The 6,000-nt window shown below is 42.6% G+C and overlaps 1 long non-coding RNA gene across 4 annotated transcripts in view; it reads right to left on the minus strand.

Moving 5' to 3' along the window:
• Window positions 1-3,164, minus strand: part of LOC140849288 (uncharacterized) — a 39,644-nt gene extending 36,480 nt beyond the window's left edge. For 2 of the 4 annotated variants that reach the window (XR_012131018.1, XR_012131019.1), the window contains exon 1: window positions 3,008-3,163. This is a non-coding gene — a long non-coding RNA (uncharacterized lncRNA). Of the gene's footprint in view, window positions 1-3,007 lie in introns of all 4 variants that reach the window. The other 2 variants (XR_012131016.1, XR_012131017.1) reach the window with 2 other exon arrangements.
• Between the last annotated feature and the right edge of the window lie 2,836 nt (window positions 3,165-6,000).

Raw genomic sequence — 6,000 nt, forward strand, 5'->3', positions numbered from 1 at the left:
GATCAAATATCACTTTCAAAGGCTACACAGAAGAATGTCTTAGCTGAAACAGTTAACAATATATGCTCTTTGACACAGTGTAACTAATGATGGTCAGAAACCTCCCCAGAAGCCCTTGGAAGATGAACCCAAAACAAATCTGAACAGAACAGAGTAAAAACTGTTAACTGTCACACCTCTCTAAAAACTCATTAATTCTTTGTGACCTATAAGTTTATCCTCCATATTTGATAACTGAACTACAGTTATATAAAAACATAATTGCAAGCAGAGATAATGGTCAGGAGCACAGCTTCAAGAGTCAAAGTACTAGAGTCTGAATCCAGGCTCTGCCAGTTAGAAACTGTGTGTACTTGGCCAAGTTATTTAAAACTCTGTGCCTCAGCTGACTCCTTCGAAAATGGGAGTAACAGTACCTACTCAAGGGGTAATTGTGAAGATTATGAGATAATACACATAAAGCCTGCAGAACAGTACCTGTTTATTATTATAATGAAGTCATTAAAAAATTTTTAATGTACACTCCTGATAATGATCACTCTTTCTATTCGGAAGTGTTTCGAGTGGCATAATACAGTTAAACTCCTCACTGTATTATACAAAACACATCTGAAAGCTTAGGTGTTCACCAATCTAACAGTGTACCCAATTCTGACTCAGTTCAAGAGACAGTATTAAAACTCCAAAATTTGAACTTAATGGTAAATTGGCAAAGAATAAAATTCTATAATTCTAAATTATCTTGCCAAATAAAAGGCAAAGAAAATGATAGTCATCTAGAACTTACCAGAGAAGATTGCCCCCCCAAAATTCCAGTGCTATAAGAAGATCTGTTTTAAAACAACAGGATTTATGCACTGTGTTTGGAAACCTACTTAGGGTTTGTTTTCAAGTGTACTCAGTGACTTCACCTCATTTGTCACTTAAAACCTTAAAAAGAGGCCACATTTAATTTTTAATGACCTGACCTTAAAAAATGTTTTAGATACACTACACACAGAAGCATCCTATTACTTCTCTCCAAAAACTTTAAATCAAAGGACTCTGATAAAAATCAATTTGTATTTTCCCTTTATTAAAACATCCAGAAAAAACTACTACTCGAGTATTTTTAAATGAATGTTTTTTAGAACTATTAGTACAATAATTTAGAAAAGCTTTAAACATACTGTCTGAAAGTCTGTCATTCCCAATATCCTATTGACACACAGTATTAGGACAACTGAATTTAAAAAGCCAACATTTTCCTGGCTGGCCCAATGCAGCAGGAGTTGGTTATTACAACACATATGCATTATCTTCAAAGGAATACCCAGCAACTTGAAGCAAGTTTTACATAAACCCAACTAAAGCATTGATTGGAAAAGTCATCTTATTTGAAAAGGTAGACTTACTCAATTTTTTCAAGTAACAGCATTTATACTCTGTTACCCAGTTTTCAAAATCTTTCAAGACCCTGCAAATCCTGTTTAAGCCTGCTAAAATTCCATGGGTGACAGCCATTTTCCCTCAAAACTTAATTGTCCAGATTACCTATTTTCAATTTTATTAGGTCACCTTGAAATTCTCTCTTCCATAAAGCACTTAAGGGTTTTAGTTATAAACATGTCTCTAAAAATTAACCAATAAAGCCCACACATTTTGCAGCCTACTCATGTTTTAAAATGCTCGCTAAAAAAACCACCTTTATCGGGGACCAAATACCTAAAATGAACTGCTTCAAAATTCCCTGGACCTGCATTATACCCTTTATACACCTTGAGATCCTGTATTATGCTGCAGCTATACAGCAGACGCACGATCACAAGGTTTTCAACAGCCTCCAGATCCCTTACTGCTGCAAAACTTCTGATAAACCTTCCATGCAGTAGACCATTAACAGTGCTGGTTTAACTGCTTTACCTGTTTATTTACCAACCCAATCATCTCAGGGAATTCAAACTGCCTTCTGAAACTTATCTAGAGTATTCCTGTGTTCTTTTGAGGAAGATCTGCACCTGGAAAAAACTTTTGAGTTTTAGTGTTCATTCTCTGGTCCAAATTCCTGTTTCCAGGATACGCGGTAGTAATGCAGTGGTTTCTTTGAGACTCTAAGATTGTATTTTACCCTAGCAATAGCCAACCTCTACTAAATCCCTTTTAGGTGGCCGAGATTGCTGCGGATTATAATGCTCAACAGGAAGGTTTTTTAAACATCCGAAAGACGAGTTATTCGAATTCAGGCCTTAATTTTTTCCTAAATAATACTTGTCATCACAAGGACATGTTTCCATACATTTGCAACTTAAGAAAGTAAAAAATCAAGCTTTTGGCACTATTTATCACAGCTTAAAAAGTCCATCACCATCACGCTTTTTCTTTCGAAGTAGGATTTCAGACAAAGCTTCCATCAACCATAGTCCTGTAACATGCTTTCCAAGCCAACTGACGGCCTGCTAACAGCAACATTTACACCCGGGGAAATCTTTACAGTTGACTAATCAAGAAGGCGTCTGATAACCAAAGCACCCTTTCTCGAGGAAATGTAAGAAGCAACAACTAAAGGGATTTATTACAGTGAGGAAAGAAGGACTCTCCAAGCAGGGCCATGGAGCAAAATTCAGGGGTTCGGAAGCCCTGGTCTCAGCAACACTGGCCCCAAGGCCTCCCCACCCAGCCCGCTATCCCCCCGGGAGCCAGCCCTGCACCTCCATAGGCCCGGCAGACCAGAGGGGAGCACCTCCCCCACCCCACGCAGCGGCCAGGCTCGAGTTCCGAAACCTGAAGCCCAAACAGGCCAAAGCCGCAAACGCGGCAGCGTGAGTTTAAAAGGTATGAAAACACAGGGTGAGAGGAGATGCGGCCTCGCCTCAAGCTGGGAGGCCCCCTGAGGAATCCGAGGCGGGAGAAGAGCGAGCCGGTTGATAAGCCGGAACAGTCTGGAAGAAAAGAGAGCTGGGAGCGGGGGATGAGGAGGTTCCTGCTCGGCCAGCGCCTTCTCCGGGTCCTCGGCGACGCCCCTGTTTACCTGAAAGTCTCGGTCCTCGTTGAAGCGGGAGAAGCGATCCGCCATTTTGCCTCCCTCACTCCTCTCAGGACGACGCTCTCCGGCTAGCTCCTTCCCTCCCGCGACACCCGCCCCCTCGCTCCCCTCCTCTGTTCCCCGCCTCCTCCCACGCCCACCCGGTGCGCACAGGCCGGGAAAGGAGGATGCGCGTCCAGAACGGAGCCCAGCGGACGCAGGCGCCTTTCGGCCCTGGAGGCGGGACATTCCTCCACGCCCCGCCCTCCTCTCTCAGCCTAGTGCGACCCCCGGCGGCCGCGCGTGCGCGTTAGTGCTGGACAGCTGCGAGCGCTTCCGGAGAGAAAGGTGACGCGGGGCGCAGTGCGTGTGTGTATGGATGTGTTCCACCTGCTCTCTTCCCGGAATGCATTATCTTTTTTTGCCCTCTTGCGTCCCTCTGTATCCGAAACCCATCCTTTGTTTTATTCACCAAATGGCAGCATTATGTAGTGGCCAAAAGCGAGGATTTTGAAGCCAGACTGCTCAGTTTCGAATCCCGGTTTGCTTTGAACGTTAAACCGTGAACGAAACGGGAAAAGGCCTTTCTCTCAAAGGGTTTACATTCCACTGTGGTAAATCAGATGAATAATAAACCAATTGAGTAATTTTTAATATTAATGAGTGCTACAAAAAAATAAAACGGTGCAGTGATGAGAGGGACTTCTGAAATGACCTTTGACCTGAGGAACAGAAGCGGCCTGCAACCTTGGAGCAGGGGAAACATTAGACGCAAAGGCCCAATGACTGCTAAGAACTTGGCATTCTCAAGCGATCATTTTAGAAAAGTATTTCTCAAGAGACCAAAGTTTCAAATCAATTCAAGTTCTCTGGGCTTCGGTTTCCATTTTATAAAATAAGGAAATTGAGTTTGGTAATCTACTGCCCCTATCACTGACTTTGTATGGGTTATGAATCAGGTTTTTCCACCTTATGACGTTCCTGAAGGACCCCACCCAGCCCACCAATTCCCTTAGCCAAAACACATAAAACACACAGGAGTAGCAGAACTTCCCTACTTTTGAAAGAGTAGTTGACAGAAATCACACAATGAAAAAATGACCCTTACTGCACCCTGAGAGTCAAACGGAATGTAATTTTTTGGAGGAAGGGTGTGTATCTCCTATTCCTATGTTACCTTCTGCAGTCCAAGGAGAATACAGTTCTAAGCAGTGAAACGAGCTCCCTAACTAGGGAGAGGCAAAACACACAAGGTAAACATTGTAAAGAGACCTGAGGATACATGTGGCAGATTGAATCACATGGATACCCATGACACATTTACCTCTTTTCCCTCTCCCAATCCCACTAAAATGACAGTAAAAGAATCAGAAGGACATAAACTTACATGGACAAAGAGACCTGAAGAAGGGACAACAGATGTCAACAAAATTTTGGAAGCTAAAGAGCATAGATAAATGGAAATGCACTAGTAGAATGGAGAAAGCAAAGTCCTGGAGTGAGGAAGCCAGGAAACATGTTGAATTAATGCAGAGGAGTATCAGAAAGACTCAGGAATTGGAATCACCAGGTTTCCCTGAAGGTGAGGGTGTGGATGGAGCCAGAAACAGGAATAGTTACAAGGCAGTTTAGAGAGAAGTAACTCTTAAATCCCTTTCCCACCCAAGTAGCAAACTGGAGAATTCTCTTGGATATGCTGGAGAGACTTTGACATATCTGGCTCAGCTAAAGAAGGAGATAACAGGCTGAAAATGGCAAGGTTTGGTAAAAGCCAACATTCTGGTCAGAGAATTGTTCTCCCAGCAAAAGACTACAGGATCTCTCTCTAGGAAACTGATCCCTCTCTGGTTTAATGGGAAAAATCCTACACGTCCAAAAACAGGAATAGAGAGTGAGGCCTCCCCAACATAAAGGTCATGTTCCTGTCCAGATATTCCACAGAGAAGTCCATCATTCAGGAAACCCCATCCACAGAGTTTCCACTCAGCTCTTATGCATAGTCGGATAGAAGGAAACCTGTAACAAAGACAGACATCCCCACCCAAAAAACAAAAACGGAAAGGAATTCAGAGGAACTAGAGATAACAAAAGTAGCAAAAGAAACCGTAAGACAATTACAATCAACATCTATGGAGATAGAAGATCACCTCAGGGAACAAGGGACCACATTAGGGAGCAAAGAATGCCGAAAAAGAAAATTCAAAATTAAGAAATAACTTTTGGAAATTAAACAAATAAAATTAAAAAGAAATTAAACAGAAATAAAAAATTCAATTGAAGAGTTAGAAAATAAAGTCACAGAAATCTCCTAGAAAACAGAGTATAAAGACACCCTGGTCTCCTTAATTATTGCAGTAACTTCTAAGTGTTCTGCTTCCACCCTGACCCCTTACAGTCTTCAAAGAAGCTATGGTGATCCTGTTAAAAGGTCAGTCAGATCTCATCAGTTCTCTGCTCCAACCCTCCAGGGGCTTTCCCTGTCATTCATAGTAAAGTCCACCTACTACTGAGACAGGGACCATGGGCTTAGACTGAGTAGGGTGAGGGCCTCTGGAAAAAGCAAGGCAAGATATTTACAGTCAAAGCAATGTAACAATGTAAAGTCCCTATCGAAACTCTGTGTTCAGCATTATGCAAAGGCAAGGTCACACTAATTCTCTAGGGTAAAGATACCAGACTAGGAATATAGACATATTCATTGAGATCAGCTAAAGGTCAAAAGGCCAGGAGCAACTTGGCCTGGAAAGTTTGAGTGTTCCACAAGGGTATCTCAGCATAACCCATGACTTCACTGTAAACAGCCCTAGCAAACAGACAATAACTCAGCCCACCTTGAGGGTAGGGCAGGTGGTACAAGTCCACACCCTAAGCCCTCAGTTCCCAAAAGTCCTCAACTGCCTATAAATCCCCTAGACAACGCACCACCCTGGGTTCTCTTGTCCCCTCCTGGTGTGAGCCAGGAGCTCTTTCCTCTCACTTTATTTCTAAATAAAAGCTTC

Source organism: Manis javanica, chromosome 4 (assembly GCF_040802235.1).
Source record: "Manis javanica isolate MJ-LG chromosome 4, MJ_LKY, whole genome shotgun sequence".
In the NCBI taxonomy this organism is placed as follows: domain Eukaryota; kingdom Metazoa; phylum Chordata; class Mammalia; order Pholidota; family Manidae; genus Manis; species Manis javanica.